The following is a 27,256-nucleotide window of genomic DNA, read 5'->3' as shown; positions in this document are numbered from 1 at the left end:
CGTTTCTATTTACAACACAGATGGCGGCACTGGTTCCATCATTGGTGCTTTTGTTCAGTGAGCGTTACCGCACTTGTTGGCGGGATGCGCGCCTTGTGTTTCCCTCGCGTCATAGAGGTTTTTGATGAGCCCAGCTCAAGAAATGGTGCTTTTCTATTTACACCATAGATGGCAGCATGGGTTCCGTCATTGGCGCTTTTGTTGAATGAGCGTTCGCGTAACAGTTGGCGGAGTGCACGCGTTGTGTTTCCCACGCGTTTTATAAACAAACATGGCCACATGTTGACGGAAATGGCAAAAACATCCGCAAGGAAACCAGGATCTGCTGCAGGTGGTGCGAGAAGGCTCTCTGCGCAGTGCCGTGCTTCGAACGCTATCACACTAAGTGAACTATCAAGGAATAGTGCATTTTGTGCGCGGCAATTCAATTCCAACCTTTGCTTTCTAGAGTTGGAAAAATGTTTTGCAGAATACACCTCAAATGCCCCATGTATTATAGAGTAATATATGATGGAGCGAAGAATGGCCAATAAAACATTATTATCTGCTGAAAAAAGTTTTCGCAAATATTTTTTTTGTTTTGAACACATTACTGAAGCATTTCGCATCATAAAAATATTTGGCAATTTTGGAACATAATTTTTTTGTTAAATGAGCCCTTAAGGGGTTAACGACCATTTTGTAATTGTCATAATAACATAAGCATTTGTTGTTTTATTTAAATTTTCCCCTAGAACAAAAAAACTTATTCATAATGCATATACAGTGAAACCTCGGTGATACGAATCTCACAGGACCACCAAAAATATTCGTATCATCCGAAATTCGTATCACCAGGAAGCATGGAAAGTTAGCATGCGACAAAAGAAAGCTGGCGTACATTTTCATTTATTGTTTTTCAGGGCTGCAGCAACGTCAACAAGAACCCTGAATGATTGTTGGTTAAGTTGTTAGATGTCGGTAATCATACCAGCACTCGTAAATATACGGCCCGTACGCGCGTATTCAATTAATGAATCAGGTGCGTTGTGACCCACGACAGCAGTAGCCCCTTCCAAATTTTAGTATGCTTTTTAGGGGCGAAGCTCCTTAAGGCGGCACCCGTTCGTCCCTCGTAGTCGTCGTGATCGTAGTAGTGAGTAACAAGTCTTACGCTTTGACCTCCAAGGTGGTGCCGGTGGGAGATTTCTCCTGTGCGTTGTTGAACAATAAAAAATTCGCAGCGTGCGCGTTAACTAAAAGCCGAATTCTTCTGTCTCTCATTCCCCATTAGCAGCCATTGGCATGTTCCAGTAGGAAACGTTAGTAGAAGTAGAAGTGTAAGTGTTAGCTAAAAGCCGACTTCTTCTGTCTCTCATTGCCATTAGCAGCCATTGTTTACCTCCAAGGTAGTGCCTGGTGAGATTTCTCCTGTGCGTGATTAAACAATAAAAATTTTGTTCAAAACGCCGTTGATTGATGAAATAAACCAACGAAAGACGCCAGATGTTTTGTAAAAGCAGAACGAAAGAACGCCAGATGTTTTTCTTAAAGTGTTGTAGTAGTAGTTGTATTTAGCCACCTCGCCCGATCGTCAACGGGCGAGGTGGACCGGCAACGGCGCGAGGACCCTGCCGTACGAGAGTTAAATCACACTAAAAGACATACTTTGCGGGCGATACACTCTAGTGAGCTTTCAACTTTTCGTCTTAATGTACATGATAAAGAAATTATTTCTACGAAAAACGCAAGGCACACCTTGAGCAATATGTTTGGTTTTGGGACGCTAAATGGAACCATGAGGCGATGCGAAGCCGGAGCACTTGCACGATCGCGTTCCGTTGGCTTTCGTTGGGCATGCTACCGACCTCGCGTCGTGGAACGCGCGTCCTGTCTTCCCTCAAGCCTTGCCTTCAATTCGCACAGGGCGAGCGGGGAATGCGGTCGCTCTTGGCGCTCTTTCGCTCGGGAGCGGACTTCTTCCTTGCATTTCACCGATCACAAGTGATAATGAAGGGACCACGTAAACCAACAGTACAATAAAAGTTTGATGTTTAATATACACACGATGTTTCACACTCTTTATATTATGTACTGGGCGCATTTCACGGAAGAGTTTCACGGTTTACAGATGATTCCCTCCGTAGCTTCGCCCCACTCATCATCATTCACCCCGTGGATATGCTGTGATTTTTTTGCATGACACTGGAATACAGCAGCGAAAGTAACGAAAGAAGCGCTTTGACGCGATGTATCAAGGCCACAAAATTACAGAACTACGGTCCTGGGTTATGATTTTGTTATCGCGGAGGTGTTGGGGATGTTTTTTGGGAGATTTACGGTCGTGCCCGCACAAGTGCGACCTCAACGGTCGCGCATGTTGATGTTGTGAGGCCTGACTCCTTCGCCAAGACCGTCCTCGCCTTCTTCTGGTCCTCGTCCACCTTTCATAGGATGTCTGATGCACGAGGCAAGCACATGTAAACACAGTACAACGACAGCAGCCCGCGTCGACGCGTTAGAGAGACAAAAAAGGCTCTAATATCCTCTGTAATCTAAACGCGAAGGCACACGGAGGCACATCAGAGGCTCAAAGATTCGCGCACACACTATCGGAGACGGTGACGCGTCTCTGCAGGTTTATACTGACCGTAAGAAAAGTGTTTTTCTTACACCGTGATTCTGACGATTTGGCGGTGCGGCGCCCATGCCAACGCTTGTGCTCCCGCGCTCGCATGTGCATGGCATGTTCGTATCAAACGTCGCTGGGTGAAAATCGGTTCGTAACAAGTGTACTCCATTACACTGCACGCCAATGGGCCTTGGCCGGGAGCAGTGAAAAATTCGTATCACCCCGAAATTCGTATGAGCTGTGATCGTATCACCGAGGTTTCACTGTAGCTATTAATTAGAAGTGGCAAATTGTAGCTTATCGAGCTTAAAATGGGTCAGCAATGGTAAGCATTATTTCTGCAAGGTTTGAAATTGTGTTCTTGCTGTGTTATACTGATGCAATGCTGCAGAAAAGATATATTGCACATGTTTATTGCCAATTACCGTATTCATTCATCACGAGTTTACAAAATCTTCGCATGAGAAGGATGTATTATGTAGCGCAGTGTTAATGTGGTGCTACATGGTGTGACAAATGGCGACTCCTAAATATGAAAAAGGACCTTGAACCATTCGAAGTGCCATGCTGTAGTCTTACTAATGGCCAACAGAAGTCATGAATGTGAACCATAATTAGAGTGGGTGTACCATCAACTCAGAGGTTACTAATACAAAACATTTATGCGAGACATGGTGTGGCAAAGCTGACTTATTGTTAGTGCAGCTTACTTATCTTGTTCCTTCATGGTGCAAAAAGGCTGCATGATTTTTTTTTAAATTCAGAAATTCAAAAAACTTACAAACTGCTTTTTATGAGACATCAGCGTTGGTTAGAAGGGACAGGTTACAGGGAGTGCTGCTCATATTGCTTGAAGTACACTAGTTACCCCAATTAGAATAATTTATTTACATGTCTGACAGCTTGTACAAGTTAAAACAATTTTAAACTTTAAGATATTGCCAGCAAACCGCATTTCATTTAAAAGATTTCAAATGCATTAAAGAAAAATTGAATTTGTTGCACTTCGCAAAGTACACTTAGCACTCAAAGGGTTAAGGTGTGTCTGACTTTGTGTTCATCTCTGATGACAGACGGTACTGTGGCGTAACTTTGCCCGTGGCTTACTTAAAGGGCCCCTGACACCAAAATCGAAACCTTGAGATGTCTGTGTTGTTTGACTGTCCTGTATAAGGGGTACTTCTGACCGATTATTAGTGGCGAATGTTCCTTTTAAGATATCTTAATTTGGGTTTAAACTAAACGTGAGTTCTTATTTGGATTTTCAGCACCTCGTGACATCGGCACAAGTATGTTGTAGACAGAGGTCCCTTATGACGTTACACAAGAAGAGCTAGTACTGTCAACGAAGATACGCAGGGCGCACACAATACCACGACTAGCACCCAACAAGGACCATTGTTCGTCCCCCCTCTCGCTCTGTTGTCAGGCTGCTCTCAAGGTGGTCCTGGCTGCTTACACCAGGAATGATTTTCCTTTTTCACAGGGGGATACGGCCAAAGTGGCCACATCGTTTCATTCTTCACCACGCCTGGGCCCACCGATGTTAAAAGTTAGCTTTAAGTCCCATAAATTTTATTTTATTTTATTTATTTAGTTTTATTTAAAAAGACCTTACAAGCCTCCATTGAGGCATTGTGTAAGGGGGGCAGTATGAAAAAGTGGACTTCCATAGTAGTTACATAACAAAAAGTTCATGAACAGCGGTCATGTAGCAGATCACATAATAAGAAGAGCAAAACAAAATAATTAATTAGTTCATCAGCAATGGTAACAAAAGAAAATCAACAACACTAGCAAAGATAAAACATATAATAAGGAAATATTCATCGAGTCAAGCACAATTGAAATCTTACAGTACTAGGGTTCGAATAGAAAAAAAAGAAAAGCGACACTACGGTGCTATACAATAAGAAATTGCAAAAAGGTTACAACACAGAGAGCACACTGCGATAATGGCAAATATTTTTACACCTCGTTGGCCAGATAACTGGTCAATGAGTCACGAAATGCATCAATGTTTGTCAGACATGCGATGCTATCTGGCAGGGAATTCCAACATCAGACTGCTCGTGGAAGCGCAGAGCAGTTGAATGCACGTGTTGATCTTTAAATGTGGGTATAGCTAAAGTGATTATGAAGCTTGTGTGACGTGGAGTAGGGTCTTTTCAAGCATGCTAGTGTTTCGAGATGAATGAATGAATTTGTGAAACAGTGTCAGCAAGGCAATGTCACGTCGAGTACTCAAAGATTACAATGAAAGGTTAAGTTTGATTTGTGAGATGTTAGACTGATAGCTGTATTCGTTATAAATGAAGCGGCTTGCCCTGTTCTGAATTCATTCCAACATGTCAGTAAGGTATTTCTGGTGAGGGGACGAAATAGGGGAAGCGTACTCGAGTTGAGGGCGAACGAGAGTAAGCTATGCAAATTTGCAAACATTCGAAGAAGCGTTTCTTAAGTTTCGACGCAAGTAACCCAAAGATTGGGAGGCTTTGGCTGAAACGGAGGTGATGTGTTCTGACCAAGAAAGATTTGTAGTGAATATAATGCCTAGATACTTATATTGTGTAGCGATTGCAACGGCGTCTTTATTGATATTGTATGAATGTAGGGAAGGTATAGGCTTCCGAGTTAATGACATTACATTTTGACGTATTCAATGTCATTAACCATTTACTGCACCAGTTACTAATTTGTTCTAGATCATGCTGAAGAACCAGATGGTCGTCTGTATTAACTATTGTGCGATAGACAATGCAGTCGTCAGCAAATATTCTTATAGTGGAAGACACATTATGTGGAAGATCGTTAATAAAAATGAGAAAGAGTAAAGGACCGAGGATGCTTCCTTGTGGTACACCAGAAGTTACTTCAGTTAAGGAGGACGAGAAGTTATTTGCAATGGTGGTGAACTGGTAATGAATAGAAAGAATGTTCCGGAGCCATGATAAAGTGAGACAGTCCAACTAAAGAGCTGAAAATTTTGAAATAAGGCGACAGTGTGCGAAGCGATCAAACATCTTTGAAAAGTCCAGAAAAAAGCAGTCAGTTTGTTGGTTGTTGTTCAAGTTAGTGTGTAGGTCTGCAACAAATTCAAGCAACTGTGTCTCGCACGATAGGCCCTTTGTAAAACCATGCTGATTATGAAAAAAAGAACTTGTTAGTCTTAAGGTGTCTGTAAATCTGCGAGGCGATAATGTGTTCCAGTAACTTGCAAGAAATGCATGTCAAGGAGATTGGTCGGTAATTTTCGCACGATGATTAAAATACCGGTATGATTTTTGCCATTTTCCAGTCTGTAGAAAGGAGGACAGTCGCGAGTCACTGCTTAAATATGTGAAGAAGAATTTCACTTGACACTGTTAGTGTATTTTGTAATATTTTTTAGTTTATACCATCTATGCCACAAGAAGAAGACATCTTAAGGTTATTTGTGAGTGATGATAGTCCCTCCAATGTGATTTCTATAGGTTCCATGTATTGGTAGCTGAAATCGGAAACCTAAGGTACGCTTGAAGTGTCCTCCTTCGTGAATACGGAACTGAAGAATGAATTAAAAGCAGATGAACACTCGCTATTTGGAAGAGGAACATTACTGCTGCTGTGTAAGCAGATATCATTAGATTCGTGGTTGGGGCTTATTACTTTCCAAAACTTAGCTGGATTGTTTTTAAGTAGTTCAGGAAGGTCATTAGAGAAATATTTGTCGTTTGCTTGGCCTAAAGCTGAGCAATATGTTTTAAGATAGCATTTTAATTCTGCCATGAAGATGATGTGCAAAGGCTCTTAGCGATATTATACAGTCGTTTCTTTCTGCTCCTCATGCGCTTGGTGTTCTTGGTGTTCATCATGGCTAATGAAGCTAAATCACTCCAAGGCTAAACTCGTCTTCTTTACATGAAATTCCAGCTGCCTCCTGACCACATATACACTTAATCATGATTAAATTTGAAGCAGCGCACGACGACAGACACAAAAGGAACGAACGGGACACCGCTGCACTCTCAACTAGATTATTTCGCAGAAAAACATGGTTAATATACAACAAGACGGTGTACCACGTGCTACAATGACGTTCAAGCTACGTCATATTTTCTAAAAAGCACACTTCGCAATTGCTCAAAGTTATCGATGCTTGGCTAATGCAGTAATCTTTTCTTTTTGCGATGTGGAAGGCCTTGATCACTTCCCTGGTCGCCTGATCTCTGTGACTGGAAAGTATTTCAGTCTCAGAGAACAGCGGGGAGCAGCCACACTCCAAACAATGCCGCCTTATGTGTGAGTAAGCATTATTGGTGGGGTCAAGATTTTGCCAAGGCAGCACGGAGGCATGAGTAGGCTATGCCTCCGTGTAGTAGGTAATCTTGTCCCCACCAAATTAATGACAGTTTCAATAAACAAGTAGATAGATTAGCTAGTGCGGGTTACAAAGAACATGTTCTGCGCAGATCAGCAAGAAGTTGGTTCATCATGTGCGCAGTGGTGTGTCTATGGAGCAGCCTCAAAAAGATAGGAATTCTGAAGAAAAGAAAAAGAAATGTGTCTCAATACCCTATGCACACAGTATATCACATAATCTGAAAAATGTAGGCAGCCGATATGGAATACATGTTGTTTTTTCTGCTCCTAACAGACTAAGAAAAATCTGCGCGAGGCTGGATAGGAGGTAATCAACAAGAAAGGATAGTTTTCGGTGCTCTGTCAAGCACGTTGTTTCGTTTGTTGAGTGCAGGACTGCAGTAGTATACTGTTTGATCATGTCATGCGGGAAGATGTACATCGGCCAAACTGGCCGGTGCATAAATACAAGGTTGACGGAGCACAAGAGAGCATTAGCTAATAATGCTTACTCACACATAAGGCGGCATTGTTCGGAGTGTGGCTGCTCCCCGCTGTTCTCTGAGAGTGAAATACTTTCCAGTCACAGAGATCAGGTGACCAGGGAAGTGATCAAGGCCTTCCACATCGCAAAAAGAAAAGATTACTGCATTAGCCAAGCATCGATAACTTTGAGCAATTGCGAAGTGTGCTTTTTAGAAAATATGATGTAGCTTGAACGTCATTGTAGCACGTGGTACACCGTCTTGTTGTATATTAAGCATGTTTTTCTGCGAAATGAACTAGTTGAGAGTGCAGCGGTGTCCCGTTCGTTCCTTTTGTGTCTGTCGTCGTGCGCTGCTTCAAATTTAATCATGAACTATCACCAACTCGCCCAACTTTCGACATTACTGACACTTAATCACACACCCGTAAAGTCAGCCATCTCATACAAATATCTAGGACTTCACCTACTATCCGACGTATCCTGGAACTGTCACAGATTACATTCTTGCAGCTCCTAACCGCTCCCTTGGCATGTTAAAACGTGACCTGCGTCATGCTCCTGCACATGTGCAAAAACTTGAGTATATTACCCTAATCCGCATTAAAATTGAGTACGCTTCAGCTATATGGGACCCGGAACAAGCTTATATCATTGATAACATAGAATCCTTGCAGAACCGTGCTGCTTACTTCATTTTCTCTGACTACTCTTGTTTCACTAGCTTCACTGCCTTAAGGTAGGTTACCACCTTCGAGAAAAATTTTGCAGTTGCAGTCCAAAAGTTATAATTATGGTTTTGGCTTGTAGGGCTTAGGTAAATTTAAACTTTAGAATTATGAAACTGCTAAAAATGTAAAACACAATATTTGTAAAAATCAAAATCTGCCAAAATATGCATGTTGCACCAACAGTCACAACTACTAAATGGTTGGTGCGATTGAAATGCAACTTGGCAGCTACGTAGTAAGGGCACTATCCTGTGCATCTAACCTCCATGATCACCCCATCTCTAATCTAAGGCACGTTATTGTAAAAAGAATGAAAAAGTTTATATTTGACAGGTTTGTTTTGCACACAATTGGCCATAGTACAAAAAGGTACTGCTCATTTTCAGTAATACTGCTTGAGTGCACAACTCAACCTCTAAAGAAGTAGTATGCAAAATTGTATGTAAAAATGTTTATCACAAGGAAAGTTATCACTGTTCGCATAAGTGTAGGATGCAAAAAATCATGTTTTGAGAAAAATGGCTTTAAAGATTTCAGTCGAATGTACATATAATAAAGAAACAATCAATATGTCTGAAATTCTCCAGCATCATAGCTTGGGCCCTCCTCTGAAGTGGCGCATTCTCCTTTTGAGCGAGCTGAAGCACACATTTTTTTAAGCTCATTTGTGTCTCCAGCTGACTCTCATCTATGTGCGCCACAGCGGGTCCACGCTTGGTATATTGATTCCATAACTTGCGTTGATGCTTCTTTTTTGTCCTATACTTTGCCATATTTCATGGAGTACTGTAACTTTCTCCTTGAAAGGCCACAAATGAATCCAAGAGCTTGAAGTGGTGTACGAAAAAGCACAGACGGCCGAGTAAGAACGCGCACAACTTAAACAACAGAGTGCCGCATCCGTGTAGTGGAAATTTTCAAATAAATCGAAAACATCATGCCCCACAAGCTTCAGAATGTACTTAGACACTTAGCATTATGTAATATGTACAAGGAAAAACATTTATGACGACATGGCAGGTGTTGTGGAATCAGAAACCTTCAGTTTCGGTTTCGAATGCGTCTTAGGTTGGAAAAATGGTCAGAACTGTCGAACGGCTTAAGATAACTACATAATTTTTTTGGTAAATATTCTTGAATAGACAAGGAGCTTGAAAATGTCGAATTCAAAAAAATTCTGTTTTCAAGGTGGTGACCTACCTTAAGAGATTGTGCAGGTCTTGATAACCTTTCCATCATTGTAAACTTGCCCGTTTATCTCTTTTTCATAAAATTTATTATCATCCGTTCCTTCATGACGATTTTTTCAGTCACCCTTAGCCATCTTTCCACACCGTCATCACCCTCTCAAGATCAAACACATCACATGCCGTACTTCATCTTTTGCTAATTCAGTCATACCAAAAACCATCATTGAATGGAACCAGCTGCCTCGTAAAATTGCAATAGAAAGCAAAATTCAGAAATTTAATGACCTTTTAAACCTTAAAGTTTAATGTTCTGCTCTATTCTCAATTACCCATTTGATTCTTATTTTGTACTGTATTATGTTATTGTGTTATCTTGTGTTGCGTTATTATATTGCGTTTTTAAATATCTTTTTCAATATTTTCAATATGTGTTGCATTATTGTGTTGCTTTTTTCAGTATGCTTAAGCAAGTCTTGTTATTTTTGCTAATTTTTATGTTTGCTGTCTCTGTATTGTATCTTTTCTTCTTTTGCTACCCCCCTATGTAATTCCCTCCCAGTGAGGGTGTTCGGGGGTTTCCTGAAATAACAAAAATAAATAAAAGTCACCTCTTCACTTACCCCTTTCAGACGCCACCTACGAAGAACTGTATGTAAACGTGTCAAACTGACGCAACATTATTTGACGGCACTCAGTATTCTATTGCAACAAAAATAGTGTCATAATATATCAATTTAGGTGTTATAGTAACTCCTCCTAATTAAGTAGTAATTAAATATCTATTAATTCTGAAGACATTGATGTTCTCTTTTGGCATAAATAGAATGAAATTTTAGGCTGGAAATATTGTTAAAATTCATTCTTGGTTATGTACATTTCGAGCAAAGGAAAATTATACTTTTCACAGTATGTATTATGTTCCTATGGTATTGTGTTCGTTGTCCTTTTGTCCTTACGCAGCTAACATTGTATAATGGCGAGTTTATTGTTTTTTGAATAACTTATTTTCATGCTGCATTTTATTTCTTGTCTGCTTGGTAACCACTCCCCTCTATAATTCCCTATGGCCTTGAGGGTAAATAAATAAATACACAACAGTAGACTGCAAAATTAAGTTAAATGAAGAGAAGTGTATTACGCAGGAGGTTCGATTCGTCCAAAGCTCGATATATCTTGATGTTTCTTAGCCCCTAGTTGATACAAATAGCAAAATCGAGTGGTGTACACAATGTGTACATAGCGTGTCAAACGGTGAATATTTATTCCTCACGGCATTCCTTGCAAGCACTGAACGCTCATGATGCAGTCCTTTTCATGTCGAGTTACAGTCGGATTTTAGGTGTCTACACTCCTTTAAAGGCCAACTCGGGCGATTTTTCGAGGTCGATGGATCTCAATGAAATTCGCTGGGTACGTTCCTTTGCACGTTTCCGTCATTTATGCCAAATTACAGGCTTGAGACATGCGCAGATTGTTTGCAAATGAATATTAAAGATTGTCTGCAAACGCCCTCCTGGCTTCCCACAATTATTGGCAACATTGCGCCTGTGACGTCAGTATTGGTAAGGCGGCGGAAGTGATGCAGCCGAGGGCACCGCTAACTTCGGCGCTTCGCCCCGCCACGGTGGTCTAGTGGTTATGGCGCTCGGCTGCTGACCCGAAGGTCGCGGGATCGAATCCCGGTCGCGGCGGCTGCATTTTCGATGGAGGCGAAAATGTTTGAGGCCCGTGTACTTAGATTTAGGTGCACGTTAAAGAACCCCAGGTGGTCGAAATTTCCGGAGCCCTCCACTACGGCGTCTCTCATAATCATATCGTGGTTTTGGGACGTTAAACCCCAGATATTATTATTATTAACTTCGGCGCTTCGGCCGCTACAGCGAGCGTCTGCTGTGCACAAGGCGACAGACAGCGTTGGTTTGGCCGGCGCTTCGCTGGTCGTCCCGGCTGTCACAGTTTTCATACTCCGCGCCGGCGTCACCGGCATGCCTTGCACGACTTCCAGTTCGTTCGTAACAACGTCTACGTCAAACGTAGACAGTACACTCAGTTGGGTTTCGGTTTTGGTGTTGCGCTTTTTTGCTTATTTAAAATTATTCTCCAATTTGCCGAGTATTTCTGCTATCGGGCCCGTAACAGGAGCGTCTCAGGAACATAAAAGCACCATTACTTTGACATGGCCAAAACATCGCCGGAGTTGGCCTTTAAAAGATGCAGTTGGCGTGTTTTGGAATAAACAAAAGCAAAAACTTCCTGCATTACAAAATTATATTTTTATTATTTTTTAGTCAAAGTAATATGAAGTCTCAACACTTCCAAGCTTGCTCTTGTAATTGTTGGGTTCATTTATTGTTTTAGTGAAGTAAACAAAGGTTAAATTGCACAATATTTTCACATTAGTCACAATGAAGAAGCATCCAGAAATATTGCACGAAGGCAGGTGCTGTCCTCGTCGCAGTACTTGTCCACAATGAGCAGAGCATTGGCACCTGATGGTGTTCAAGCTCCTTAAGGACCCAGATTCACACCGTTTTGGTGGTCAGCCTGTAAGTGGAGGAGATACCAAAGTGTTTTTAAGTACCGAGTTCTGTGACTTGCTCTCTAGTGACTTTTTATTTAGCTTTGCGAAGGCAAAAGAGGAAATGGAAACAGTCAGAAATCTAGATGTATCAGCACCATAACACAAGTCAAAGAGAAGGCATAAAATTGAATACAAAGCATACAAGCAGCACACCAAAGAGAGGACCCCACAAAAAAATGCACACAATGCTATGCATTGCTAATGGAATTGTGCTCTTGATGACACAAATTTCTATCACTAAGCTTATCAAGGTATACTTTTAGCAAGCAGCACATCTATAGGGCACTGCACATGGAAATACATGTCAACTATGGGCGTACACTATTAAGTTAACGTGGCTCACATTTTTCTAATGCTGCACGGGCGCATGAGGACTGCCATGTGGAGGCGCGTGGCAATGATTGAGAGTGCATGTGCATTGAAAAGCAGCAAAGGTGGCTCGATAAGCCATGAAAGCACCATTTGCAAGCAAAAAAAAAGAGAGATTGATTAATTTGCATTATTAGTGTGTTGTTACTGCCATGTATGTGATTATTGTACCAAAGTCATTAAAATCAAGTTTGGTCATTTTATTATTTATAAATAAGTGAATAAATATACAAATGAAGGAAAACTGTGTTTTGTTTCCATTACTTGGTTTCTTCCACACCCCATGGGCATCGGCGAAGCTTGACGAGACCATCAGAAGATTCTGGTGGATGAGGTATATTGAAGATATCTCAGTTTTAGCTTAACTAGTGCTTATGAGTAATTCAGTTTTTCAAAGCTTATGCAAGTTTTGAAGGCCAAAATGCAAGGACTTTCAAGACCCTGTCACAAAGTTATTCAAGGATGTGAGGCAGCAGAAGATTCTGGTGGATGAGGTATATTGAAGATATCTCAGTTTTAGCTTAACTAGTGCTTATGAGTAATTCAGTTTTTCAAAGCTTATGCAAGTTTTGAAGGCCAAAATGCAAGGACTTTCAAGACCCTGTCACAAAGTTATTCAAGGATGTGAGGCAGCACCCCAAGTAAAAGTCTTTCGCTTTAACAATTTTACCAGAACATTACAGATAGCTTCATCGCATTAAAAATACAGGAAATCGATTAGAAATGTCCAGTCCTGCTCACAGTGAATTCCCAATATGCACGAAACTTGACAACTTGTATGCTGGGTAACCTTCAGTTCTCCGATTCAACATTTAAGTGTAACATGGGCCTGCAGCAGTCTGCTCTGTCAGAAAACATGCATGGGATTTTCGGCCACTTCTTCACACACTTGTCCAGCCCAGCCAGAAGAAGCAAGAACTCCCAAGTCTAGTGATTGGCAAACTGTAAATGTGAGGTCTTAAGGAAAGTAATTTGGTTGAATAATTTGAAATAAAGTAGTTAGAATTGAATATATAACATATTACACAGAAAAACGAGCAGTTTTATTATGATCCAACGACCTTCCACAACAGTTTTACGAACGAGAACTAGGCATGTGCAAATATCACTTGCGCTAGTGTCGTCTGGTCTACTTTTGACAGTGTCCCTTTGTGCTGTTATACCTGCAATGTCCCTTTCTTGGTGTGAAGCGAAGTTGAAGCAAACTTATATTGAATTTAGGATTTGAATATGAGTAAGTTGCAAGTTATACCATATAGTAAAATATTTCTGTTTAAAATTTTCCTCCCTGGCCCATATAACAAGCTCTTAAACTTAAGGGCACAGGCTAGGCCCTATGCCTCCCATGTATTTTAAGGTGCATTTAAGACCAATTTCCTTGGAAACTACTACCGTAAAATACCAAGTAAGCACCCCTACCTGAGCAAGCGCACCTTTCTCCTTTTCGGGAGACTTGAAATATGCGCCAATGAATTAGCAATGATCAATCAAAGCACAGCCATTGTCATTACAGGTAACATTTTGTCCTTGTGGCGACACGGTCTTCAGCTTGCTTGCACGAATGCTCCCGGTCTCGTTCTGTTAGTAGCTGAACCGTGTAGATCTCCACTTATACTACGCTCTCCAAACGGTGACTTTGTCAACACGAGCATATCTTTTGCAAGTGGACTTGGTAAATGCCGCGAGTATTAAAAGATCTGTACCATGTGCCTTTAGGTAGCCAGACTGACTTTAAAAACCTGCTAAGCTCAGAGAAACCACCAGTATTGTTTTTTAAAAATTCGCTTGAGGCAGAAAGCTCAGCTTCTACACGACCTAAGGGGGTGCGGCTGCTCGCCAGCTGGTCTCGGATACCTTGTGATTTTGGCTCAATCAAAATGCGGTAAAATGTGTGGGGCACTGGACATTGTTAAGGAAGGCCTTATTTCACAGAAGCAAAAAAAGAGAAAAACCAAATTTCAATAATAAAAGAAATTTACCTCACCCTGTGTCTTAAAAAAAAAGAAAATTGGGGCAGCTACGCACCAGTGTTGTGATGAGTTGGGAAACAGTGTAGCTGGTGGCCTTCCCTAGCATGTCTGCAACCTCCAACTCATCTCCCTCGTCCACTTGCCTTCGATAAACTAGGCTAAACTCTTTCTTTTATTATTTACCTTATTATTTACCCCACTGGCACTTCATTAAGTGCATCACACTATTATGTACCTCTATCCATATACATGCTTTACTTTATTTTCTTGCAAATATGTCTTATTGGTATCACTTTCTAATACAAAAAAAGTGTAATGTGCAACATAGTATGTATTTCTGGCACAACATCTGGTGAAAGGGCAGAAAAGGTTCAGGGTCTGAGAGAGGCAATCTCACTGACTGTGTTGGTAAACTTGGGATTAATTGTGCAGCCGTCTTTTTCTGCACAGCCGATGTATTGATCCTTGCCCCCAACACCTGAAAGCTTTCTGCACCTAATGTATTTTTGCACTGCTTGCAGGATTAGCACACTTTTGACCATGTGATAATTTCATGTTATGTCGTCACGTAATGTCATCTTATATGACGTCGCAAATACTGCTAATCTGCAACATTATGACGATGTCATAAAGCCTTAATTTATGATCACGTGACTATTCGCATTGTTCTTGTTGCTGCCACTGCAGTCACTTTTCCCATTTGATGAGGCATCTAACACTTTCACCTTGAAATACAACCGTCCACTTGACCCCCAACCATAGGTTGGCAGTCACTCATGAATCGACTCACTCAGACTCAAATCGGGCCACAAGTATGAGTCTGAGTGAATCCGGGTAAGTAATATTTTGGTGAGTTTGAGTCCAAGTGAGTCCGGTTGAGGAAAATATTGGTGAGCCTGAGTCCGAGTGAGCCCTAAGCGCAAAATATATTTATTGAGTGAGTCCGAGTGAGCTCCACGTTTTGTTGCCAATTTATGGTCCTATCTACTCATCTTCATCATTACTATCAACCTCATGTCGGCTTACATTTATACTCAAGTCTATTCACACTAGTATTCATGGGCCATCTCAATATTTATTGATCCCAGGCGTGAGTTAGGGGAAGGGGTGCCATGACCTCCCCCCAAAAACTCTTTCATAGGAAGTTCTTGATAAAAATATCTCGTGTGAGTCGCGTATTTCATAAAGATGTCTTTACTGGATTGATATATGATAATGATGATATATGATACATAATGATAGCTGGGTGATTCCACGTAAGATCGAACAAACGATGGCTGGTGGACCTCTCAAATTTATTTCAAAATTTTATATATTATTGCCTGATGAGTGGAAAGAAGAGATCCGCAATTTGTTTTGCCGCCAAAAATTTTTTCGAACCACAGGAAATCAGTAATGACGAAGAGGTGGAGTGGAGCGCTCATCCGCTCTGCTGTTTTGGCCAACTTTCGTTATGAATTGCACAAAATATATTAAAGTTAGGTAGCTGAAATTTATTTACCTAAATATATGCATGTTTTGGCTTCTGCTCAGGTATTTTTAATTTTATGCGTCGTGTAGATGTTTTATAAAAAACCTCAAAAATGGCCCAATCGGCAAAATTTTCTTTACTTTGAAGGTCTTTATCTCAAAAAAGCCTTGTAGCAGAGGTACAAAAATTTCGCATTACGTTCTTCGCATGCGTATCTACCAAACTGCCAGATTTTGTATTTATATAACTTTTCAGTAAAGAAATATGATCGGGCAAAATTCAAGAAAACACCGAACAATGAAAACTTCTGACGACAATTAAAAAAAAAACCCCATTTTTTAAATTTCTTAAACATTGTCCACTTATTCTCCTCCACATCAGCTTTCACAATCATTAAAAACATGTTGCATAATGTCGTTGCACTAATAGTTACGGCCCCTCCAATGAGACCCTTAGGCAAGGATGGGCAATTCCGACTTCTTGCCCAGCAAGTGTATAAAATGCAGGCAGGATTGAATTTCTTTTTATTAAAAGGTCAGCAGGGTGATTCCACGTAAGATCGAACAAACGATGGCTGGTCGACCTCTCAAATTTATTTCAAAATTTTATATATTATTGCCTGATGAGTGGAAAGAAGAGATCCGCAATTTGTTATGCCGCCAAAAATTTTTTCGAACCACAAGAAATCAATAATGACGAAGAGGCGGAGTGGAGCGCTCATCCGCTCTGCTGTTTTGGCCAACTTTCGTTATGAATTGCACAAAATATATTAAAGTTAGGTAGCTGAAATTTATTTACCTAAATATATGCATGTTTTTGCTTCTGCTCAGGTATTTTTAGTTTTTATGTGTAGTGTAGATGTTTTTATAAAAGCCTCAAAAATGGCCCAATCGGCAAAATTTTCTTTACTTTGAAGGTCTTTATCTCAAAAACTCCTTGCAGCAGAGCGACAAAAGTTCTGCATTACGTTCTTCGCATGCTTATCTACCAAAGTGCCAAATCTTGTATTTATATAACTTTTCACTGAAGAGATATGATCGGGCTAAGTTCAAGAAAACACCGAACAATGAAAACTTCTGACGACAATTAAAAAAAAACCCCATTTTTTAAATTTCTTAAACTTTGTACACTTATTCTCCTCCACATCAGCTTTCACAATCATTAAAAACATGTTGCATAATGTCGTTTCGCTAAAAGTTACGGCCCCTCCAATAAGACCCTTAGGCAAGGAGTGGCAATTCAGACTTCTTGCCCAGCAAGTGTATATAATGCAGGTAGGATTGAATTTCTTTTTATTAAAAGACCAGCAGTACCAAAAAAAGTGTCGACAGCACTGAAGACGTTAATTTTGAAAATATTTGGTCACTGCAGCGGCCACGAGCGCGGGGCTACCGATCAGGCGCGCGCGCACCCGAGGTGCTCGTTGTAAGAGACGGCGCAGTGAGAGCTCGTTTTCGCGTCCTCAGACCGATTGAGTTCGAAACAGCAACACCTCTCGGGTGACTTGAACGCACGTGCAGCGGTAGTCGCAGTGATCTGGTTAATTGCGTTGATTTCTTTTTCAGGGGGCATAAGAATGTCATCGTTAAACTGTGCGTTCCGTGAAGGTCTTTCATTGCAGTAGTAGCAAAAGCACGCGTATCTAAAGTAGTCCGTCTCACTGACAGTCACTGATCTTTCGGGCGTTAAACGTTCCTTCAAAGCATTTATGTCTAGGTCGGTAACTCTGCGAAATTTCGGCTTCTTTGCAATAATTAAAGGAGTACTGACACGATTTTGAGACATCGCAAAAGGGACATTTTTTGCTTCGTTGGTATGCAGTGTCCACGCTGTCCACACACTGGAGTCGGAGAACACGTATAAAATAATTTTATTTGACTTTGAAGTTTTCGTCGCTGAGCATTTGCAAGCCAGCCACACTGCAAGGACATTATCCCGACGAGTCAAGACAGTTCCTCCGAGTTCGCGAGTTCTGCGTCCTGCATGCAGCCTAAATCGTAGAAATCACTGTCAGGTCACTGGACGACAATTCACTCATCGTTGTCTATTGCACCACGAGCAGATGACGGATTTCCCGCTAGTACGTCGCGCATTTTTGTATCTCCGTGACGTCACACTGCTATGAAACGACACTGAGAAGCCACCCCCTCGATATCGAAACCGAAAGTGTCTTTTTAAGGTGGCGCTAATTAAAATTTATAGATGCATTCCCAGGCACCACAATAGTCGTTTTAGGTTTCTCGGCACCAGCATTTTTATTTAGAGCAACAATCCGAATTTTTTTAAAATTCGTGTCAGTAATCCTTTAAGCTTCTTGTGCTTCGAAAGGTATCTCCACAATAGATTCATTCAGAGCTATACTTTCTCGTCATGAGACGCACAGGAGGAGTAGAGTAAGAGCAAAGCACAAGAACTATCCGCGCCGAATGAAGTGTGAACAGCGCTCTGAACGCGCGGCTAGTTCAGGCCGTCTGCTGCCGACATCTAAGATAGGCAAGCGCAACCGGTACCGATAGTTTTTACTTTTCTTTCCTTTGACAATCCATATTTTGCTTTGCCACTGGAGCGCCACGTTCATGCTTTCCACTGATCGCAACTGGCGCAGCGCAGTTTCTGTGGCAGCAGCGTGCGTGAAGCGAGCGCTCATAGCTCCCTTATAGAGTTTCATCTTGCTTCCATCTCGCCGTGTTATCAGCGCCTAGCTGAGATGCGAACAGAGGGCGGATAGAATAGCGAAGCTCCAGTGCACGTACGTTCAAGTCCACCCGAGAGGTGTTGCTGTTTCGAACTCAATCGGTCCTGAGGACGCGAGAACGAGCTCTCACTGCGCCGTCTCTTACAACGAGCATCTCGGGTGCGCGCGCGCCTACTCGGTAGCTCCGCGCTCGTGGCCGCTGCAGTGACCAAATAATTTCAAAATTACGTCTTAAGTGCTGTGGACACTTTTTTTGGTACTGCTGGTCTTTTAATAAAAAGAAATTCAATCCTACCTGCATTTTATACACTTGCTGGGCAAGAAGTCTGAATTGCCACCTCCTTGCCTAAGGGTCTTATTGGAGGGGGCCGTAACTTTTAGCGAAACGACATTATGCAAACATGTTTTAATGATTGTGAAAGCTGATGTGGAGGAGAATATTGGACAAAGTTTAAGGAAATTTAAAAAAATGGGGTTTTTTTTTAATTGTCGTCAGAATTTTTCATTGTTCGGTGTTTTCTTGAACATAGCCCGATCATATCTCTTTAGTGAAAAGCTATATAATACAAGATTGGCAGTTTGGTAGATAAGCTGCGAAGAACGTAATGCAGAATTTTGTAGCTCTGCTACAAGGCGTTTTTGAGATAAAGACCTTCAAAGTAAAGAAATTTGCCGATTGGGCCATTTTTGAGGTTTTTTTATAAAAACATCTACCCTACCAATAAAACTAAAAATACCTGAGCAGAAGCAAAAACATGCATATATTTAGGTAAATAAATTTCAGCTACCTAACTTTAATATATTTTGTGCAATTCATAACGAAAATTGGCCAAAACAGCAGAGCGGATGAGCGCTCCACTCCACCTCTTCGTCATTACTGATTTCCTGTGGTTCGAAAAAATTTTTGGCGGCAAAACAAATTGCGGATCTCTTCTTTCCACTCATCCGGCAAGTAATATATAAAATTTTGAAATAAATTTGAGAGGTCGACCAGCCATCGTTTGTTCGATCTTACGTGGAATCACCCAGCAGATACCTAAAAAGGTGTTGCCGGCACTGAAGACGTTAATTTTGAAATTATTTGGTCACTTCAGCGGCCACGAGCGCGGAGCTACCGAGTAGGCGCGCGCGCACCCGAGATGCTCGTTGTAAGAGACGGCGCAGTGAGAGCTCGTTTCTCGCGTCCTCAGACCGATTGAGTTCGAAACAGCAACACCTCTCGGGTGACTTGAACGCACGTGCACTGGAGCTTCGCTATTCTATCCGCCCTCTATTCGCATCTCAGCTAGGCGCTGATAACACGGCGGAGATGGAAGCAAGATGAAAACTCTATAAGGGAGCTATGAGCGCTCGCTTCACGCACGCTGCTGCCACAGAAGCTGCGCTGCGCCAGTTGCGATCAGTGGAAAGCATGAACGTGGCGCTCCAGTGGCAAAGCAAAAATATGGATTGTCAAAGGAAAGAAAAAGCAAAACTATCGGTAACCGGATGCGCTTGTCTGTATTAGATGTCGGCAGCAGACGGCGTGAACTGGCCGCGCGTTCGGTGCGCTGTTCACACTTCATTCGGCGCGGATAGTTCTTGTGCTTTGCTCTTACTCTACTCCTCCTGTGCGTCTCATGACGAGAAAGTATAGCTCTGAATGAGTCTATGTGGAGACTACCTTTCGAAGCACAAGAAGCTTAAAGGAGTACTGACACGAATTTTAAAAAATTTCGGATTGTTGCTCTAAATAAAAATACTGGTGTCGAGAAACGTAAAACGACTATTGTGGTGCCTGGGTATGCATCCTATATAGTTTAATTAGCGCCACCTTAAAAAGACACTTTCGGTTTCGAATATCGAGGGGGTGGCTTCTCAGTGTCGTTTCATAGCAGTGTGACGTCACGGAGATACAGAAATTCGCGACGTACTAGCGGGAAGTCCGTCATCTGCTCGTGGTGCAATAGACAACGATGAGTGAGTTGTCGTCCAGTGACCCTGACAGTGATTTCTACGATTTAGGCTGCATGCAGGACGCAGAACTCGCGAACTCGGAGGAACTGTCTTGACTTGTCGGGATAATGTCCTTGCAGTGCGCCTGGCTTGCAAATGCTCAGCGACGAAAACTTCAAAGTCAAATTAAAATATTTTATACGTGTTCTCCGACTCCAGTGTGTGGACAGCGTGGACACTGCATAGCAACGAAGCAAAAAATGTCCCTTTTGCGATGTCTCATGCGAAATCGTGTTAGTACTTCTTAATTATAGCAAAGAAGCCAAAATTTCGCAGAGTTACCGACCTAGACATAAATGCTTTGAAGGAACGTTTAACGCCCGAAAGATCAGTGACTGTCAGTGAGACGGACTACTTGTGCTACGCGTGCTTTTGCTACCACTGCAATGAAAGATCTTCACGGAACGCACAGTTTAACGATGACATTCTTATGCCCCTGAAAAAGAAATCGACGCAATTAACCAGATCACTGCGACTACCGGTGCACGTGCATTCAAGTCACCCGAGAGGTGTTGCTGTTTCGAACGCAATCGGTCTGAGGACGCGAGAACGAGCTCTCACTGCGCCGTCTCTTACAACGAGCATCTCCGGTGCGCGCGCGCCTACTCGGTAGCTCCGCGCTCGTGGCCGCTGCAGTGACCAAATAATTTCAAAATTAACGTCTTCAGTGCCGGCGACACCTTTTTAGGTACCTGCTGACCTTTTAATAAAAAGAAATTCAATCCTGCCTGCATTTTATACACTTGCTGGGCAAGAAGTCAGAATTGCCCATCCTTGCCTAAGGGTCTCATTGGAGGGGCCGTAACTATTAGTGCAACGACATTATGCAACATGTTTTTAATGATTGTGAAAGCTGATGTGGAGGAGAATAAGTGGACAAAGTTTAAGAAATTTAAAAAATGGGGTTTTTTTTTAATTGTCGTCAGAAGTTTTCATTGTTCGGTGTTTTCTTGAACTTAGCCCGATCATATCTCTTTACTGAAAGTTATATAAATACAAGATTTTGGCAGTTTGGTAGATACGCATGCGAAGAACGTAATGCGAAATTTTTGTACCTCTGCTACGGGCTTTTTTGAGATAAAGACCTTCAAAGTAAAGAAATTTTGCCGATTGGGCCATTTTGAGGTTTTTTATAAAAACATCTACACTACACATAAAAACTAAAAATACCTGAGCAGAAGCAAAAACATGCATATATTTAGGTAAATAAATTTCAGCTACCTAACTTTAATATATTTTGTGCAATTCATAACGAAAGTTGGCCAAAACAGCAGAGCGAATGAGCGCTCCACTCCACCTCTTCGTCATTATTGATTTCCTGTGGTTCGAAAAAAATTTTGGGGGCAAAACAAATTGCGGATCTCTTCTTTCCACTCATCAGGCAATAATATATAAAATTTTGAAATAAATTTGAGAGGTCGACCAGCCATCGTTTGTTCGATCTTACATGGAATCACCCAGCTCGTATTTGAAGGTACAAGATCAAAAGGTGTGTCGTAGAGCACTGATTATGTGAGATATTGGCATTAAAGAGGATTGACACCATGATCGAAAAAGTCAATTTTACGACAACGGGCTCATGAGTCGACTCATTTGGGCTCACTCAGACTCAGGTGAAGCCATCAGTCTGAGTGAGTTGGGCTGAGTAATATGTTGGTGAGTTTGAGTCTGAGTGAGTCCGGTTGAGAAAAGGTTTAGTGAGTCTGAGTCCGAGTGAGTCCGGTTGAGGAAAGCTTTGGCGAGTCTGAGTCCGAGTGAGCTCCAATTTTTTTGCCGACCTATGCCCCCCACCATCAATTTCGTATCATTTTACCAAAGCATTTGTGCTTATTGCTCTTTGATACTAATTTTACTGATTATATGACTCCAGTTTTAATCTATGACGCGCCTTAGTGTCTACTCTATCATATGCAACCTTTACCTCAAGCCGTTCTAGCCCTTTTAGATAAGCTTATTATTACCGCGAAAGGTGTCACGAGATCACAACAAAGGCTGATTCTGGTGCCGTAGTTGTCCACTGCCACCGGTGTCCATAACCACTATTGCACGAAATAAGAAAAAAGGTAAATAAATAAAAAATGCCAAAGACACAATGGGCATCGAACCCAGACCCTCTGCGTGGCAGCCCAGCATTCTACCACTGAGCTATGCCGGTGCTTGAAACTCCGTTGCAAACTGACCATATCCAGGCTTCATGTCGGGTAAGGAATCATGTTAACATGCGTAATAAAGCGTTTCAGAACAACAGGGTATCACACAATGCGAATTGCGTAATGAGTGGGTCGTTTAATGCTCCAACCCATTACAAAAGCCTCAGGCATATTTCTTCATCGTCGTCAGCCACAGCATCAACAAAGTGCACATAATGCCTTACAAGTTTGTAGCGGGTACCATGCTTTTCTGAAGAACGACGAATAATGGCATAGTGGACACTTCCCCCACTACACAAAAATTATGATGATTTATGGTGTAGTGGGTACCATGCAAGTGTGCTTGTAGTAGTTGGCCCAAGAGTGTTTAAACAAATGCTCTAGAACGCCGCTCTTCCAGCTTTCGCTGTTACTGTACTGTACGTTCCGCGCAGGCCTGGCAGTTTATTTTATCATGGTTTCAAACTCACACCGGTGCTTGGCAGGGTGATCTGGAAGATGGCAGACCGCGCCCATGACCTCCCACCGCCCGAAATTTTTTTAACAGCCAAGCTGTTTAGCAAATCCTTCCTTGTCCGGCGAACAAAAAAAACTATCATCATAAACTGGTATGTACCACAGATATTTGGTAAATCTGGTCCACTAAAAATGAAGAAGTCAACAGTTAGCCCAAGAAATGGCTGCGAAGCGATGGCGGCGAGCCGAAGACCCCGAGTATGTACAATGAGCTTCTAGGTTGTTTTCTAGGTTGTTTGTAGGCCTTAGCTAGGTGACACCGATGTCCAAACTCGAGAGACAGAACCTCGTGCTGAAACCAAGCGTTCGCACCTCTCATAGATCTACAGGCACGTCATCATTGGCGTAGGCCTTCCATTGCTTCGGGTCTTCTTGCTGCAGTCGTTGCCTTTCCCGTTCCCTAGTTACCCGGAGAATCGCGTCTTTTCCCGCACTATGAGAGGGAACGGGAAAGGCAACGGCGGCAGCAAGAAGACCCCGAAGTGATAGAAGGCCTACGCCAGTGATGACGTGCCTTTAGATCTATGAGAGGTGCGAACGCTTGGTTTCAGCACGAGGTTCTGTCTCTGGAGTTTGGACATTGGTGTCATCGGTGGAGTTCGGACATCGGTGTCACCAAGCTAAGGCCTTGAAACAACCTAGAAGCAACCAGATTAGTCTTCAGAATCGCCCAGCTATGCTGTTTGAAGCCTTGCGCGGCCTAGTGCAAGCTTCCCCATTTTTTTTTCTTGCCACAGCATACAGAGTATAAAATGACACTTGAGCACATCTACCTGCCCGGTCTCCACTTCAGATCTGTGAGCTTGGCTCACACATGCGCTACCACTATTTCTGATATGCGACGCCTCAATTATCAGACGTGATTCTTCATTCCTGTGCCTGCACAAAACTGTGCATTCATCGAATTTTGGCATGCACTTACACTCTCGACAATGTAAAAACAGCATAGACGTTGAGCCTTCGGTTAGCGATATTTTATGTTCCAATAATCTCTCGTTAACACAGTGGCCCCCATGTCCTACATAGAAGCGGTTACAGCTAAAAGGAACCTAAATTTGTTGGTGTGTTTTACGAAACATTTGTTAGTCCACTTGTTGTCACCTCGCTGTCAACTTGCTCATTCTTTCTGTGCACAGCAGTACAAAACTTGCCTAGCTTATAGGAAGCTGTAAACACAACATTAATGACGTACTAACTTCCCACTTTCTTTAGCCTGTGAGATATGCATGAATGTAAAGAATACCTATGACACGTTTCTTCCTATTGCTTTCTGCAATCATGCTCGCTCCTAACAAAATGGACTTCTTTAAGCGTTCAGCGACAGTGGCCACTGCAATGCAAGGATAACCCACATATAAAAGACGCGTAAGCTGTGCTTTAAAGCAAGAACTCACTTTGTGCTCACATGAATTGTTGAGGGAAAATTTAAGGCACGACATGGCTATACCATTTTTTACAACCTTAAAATGCTTTGACGAGAAGTGAAACGGTGGCCTTGACTATCTAGGAGAATACTGCCAGCATGTGCGGTTCTTCTGAAATGTTACAGAAATGTATAAAAATTGCATTCCATTATTCCAAGGGCATTCTTTAGTTCAGCCCTCCTCCATTTATTTCAAATTTCTTGCTCGCTGAGGTAACCACAGAGTCAATGTCCTCACCGCTACAAAAAATCAAGTAATCGTGCACAAAAAAAAAACCTTTACAGAATTATCTAAGGCACCTTCTAACCGCTTCTCAATCTTGCTAAGGTATAAATCACTAAGTATCAGAGCAACCTTAGAACCAATACATATCCCCGATTTCTGCACATAAATGCCTTCCTTCCAACCTACCAGCTTCGACTTTAAATACATGGAAAGAATTTCTAGAAGAGCCACCATTGAAGCACCACATTTCAGTAAAAACAGTTTCCTGCACTTGTTTGTTAATACAGCCATTAACACGTTTTAACAATTCTGGCAAGGAGTAATAAAGGTTTAGCAGAGTGACGAATTGGGCCAGTTGGTGGTCTTTCACGATTTTCTTTCGTGAGGGATTACAGGACAGTTGGTGTGCAAACTTACAACTGATTTATTCACATCTTGTGAAGTGTCAAAGGTAGTTAACCATCAGGTTCGAGGGTTAAGTTAAAGGGCAGAAAAAGCAAAAAGGCAAAAAGAAAACAAATATGATGCCAGAACATAGCATATGCCTTATTAAGCACAGACAAATTTTCAGCGGATCAGTGTATATCACTTTCTAGAAATTTTATTTCTGCTTGCGTTAAATGCAACAGCAAGGGGTGCTGATGCATTGCTCTTTTGCCCCTATGATGAAAAGGGTTTCTTTTATCTCCCTGGTATCTTGTCACTGCAATGTGCAAGCAACACGGTCACGGAACTTTGGTGTACAGCATCGTTTTCAGTGTGCAACGAGGTGACCTGCTGCTTGCAATTGTTGGCAGGGGTATCTGTGTTCCAGGAGACGTTTATTAATACAGCGTCCTGTATGCCCTATTTATTTATTTATTTATTTATTTATTTATTTATTTATTTATTTATTTATTTATTTATTTATTTATTTGTTTGTTTATTCATACAGTACTGCTAGCCTCTAGATGAGGCTGTAAGCAGGAGTGGAGTTACAAGTACAAAACGAAGTGAACAAATCAAGATACAACAATTGTGTCACATGAATCGAAAAGAACAAGAAAAAAATTGGCCGCGTATCTGCGTGCTTCGCTGCAAATGTCGTGTAAAGACGATAGAAGAGGCGCTGTGTGAGATATGGACGCCATCTGGCAATACGTCGGGAAACATGAGTGCTGTGTTGCGTGCTGGTAGTCCCGGCGCAGCAGCAGGCGAAGACCGGCGGTGACCAACGCGACCGGCGGGGACGCCAGCCAGGCCCGAAAACGCGGTTTGGCGCGAAGCGCTGAAGCAGAGAAACGTCCGCACTCAACGAGTACTCTCCACACACTCTTTTATTTACACGTCGCCTGGGTTAAAACAGGAACGCCAGAGTGGCGCCCACAACCGGCAGCCTGAAGGCCCTCCCACAACGCTGCTTTTTTCATTTTTTAAATATTTTTTTTTCACTTCTTGGCCTTCTCAAAACTAAAGTTTTTCAACCACCAACCCATGGCATTCGTACAGTGCAATACAGAACCGAAACCGAACACAACAATGAGCTCGTGCGAAGGGCACGGAGGAAGGCAAATGTCAGCGCAGTCGCATTTTCAGCTTTGTTGAAACAGCTCTCACTAGACGACGACGAAGTAAAAGAAGGCACAGGACAGGCGCTGCCTGTCTTGTGCCTTCTTTTACTTCGTCGTCGTCTAGTAAGCGCTGTTTCAACAAAGATGAACGCATACCAACTCGCTCAAGCTTCCATTCTTATGCATTTTCAGCTCAGCTTAAGAAACTAGGGTCCTTAAAATTACGTATGTATGCATTTTCTATTAAAGGAAACACGCCACCTAATACTTACCTAGTGATGTTGCACCTCAGATATGCATGATATTTACTTTTTGATCGAAAACGTTCACAAGTATGAACAGCCGCACCAGTTCAAGACGGCTGGCCCTTGGGCAAGTGGTTCAACTTTGGCCGAGTGGCTGAATCGAGGGACGTGCCGACAAACAGAAAGACAGACAGACAGAAAGGACAGACCAAAATTTCTGCGTTTAAGTTCCCCAAGAAAGACTATCGTCTTTAAAAAACGTTCCTGAAGAGTGAGATACAAAGCATATATGCAATTTTTAGGACCGGAGGGGAAACAGCGCAAGAGAAGACGAGGACAAGAAAGGCGACGCACACAGAGCGCTGACTTACAACACTTTATTGGTAGAAAGGGAAGGATGAATATTTATACACTTCGCTGACATGCGCCACAACTGGGGCAAATGACGATTTTTTTGAACATTATACATAGAGCAAGCACCACTGCGCACACGGGCGTATGACTCATGGTCTGTTTAGATATGATATTTCATGAGATGAAAGTGCTATCGAAGGAGAGCTGATGCAACTGCTGTCGAACTTTCTGATGAAATCTGCCTCGATGATTTCGCGTGTCAACTGTAAATTATGCCTAGCCAGGACCTCGCTTTTTTCAAAGATGGGCGCGCAGCCACAGTCACGACAATGAATGCCCAAGAGCCTTGAACCG

General features: G+C 42.2%; 1 long non-coding RNA gene across 3 annotated transcripts in view; it reads right to left on the bottom strand.

Moving 5' to 3' along the window:
- Positions 1 to 11,730: 11,730 nt before the first annotated feature.
- Positions 11,731 to 27,256, bottom strand: part of LOC119399354 (uncharacterized) — a 31,477-nt gene continuing 15,951 nt past the window's right edge. The window contains exon 3 of one of the 3 annotated variants that reach the window (XR_005184811.2): positions 11,731 to 11,901. This is a non-coding gene — a long non-coding RNA (uncharacterized LOC119399354). Of the gene's footprint in view, positions 11,902 to 12,608; positions 12,630 to 13,875; positions 13,896 to 27,256 lie in introns of those variants that run through there. The other 2 variants (XR_005184808.2, XR_005184809.2) reach the window with 2 other exon arrangements.

Source organism: Rhipicephalus sanguineus, chromosome 7, assembly GCF_013339695.2.
Source record: "Rhipicephalus sanguineus isolate Rsan-2018 chromosome 7, BIME_Rsan_1.4, whole genome shotgun sequence".
Taxonomy (NCBI): Eukaryota; Metazoa; Arthropoda; class Arachnida; order Ixodida; family Ixodidae; genus Rhipicephalus; species Rhipicephalus sanguineus.
The sequence above is the reverse complement of the archived record's forward strand: the minus strand, read 5'-3'. Positions and strand labels throughout refer to the sequence as shown.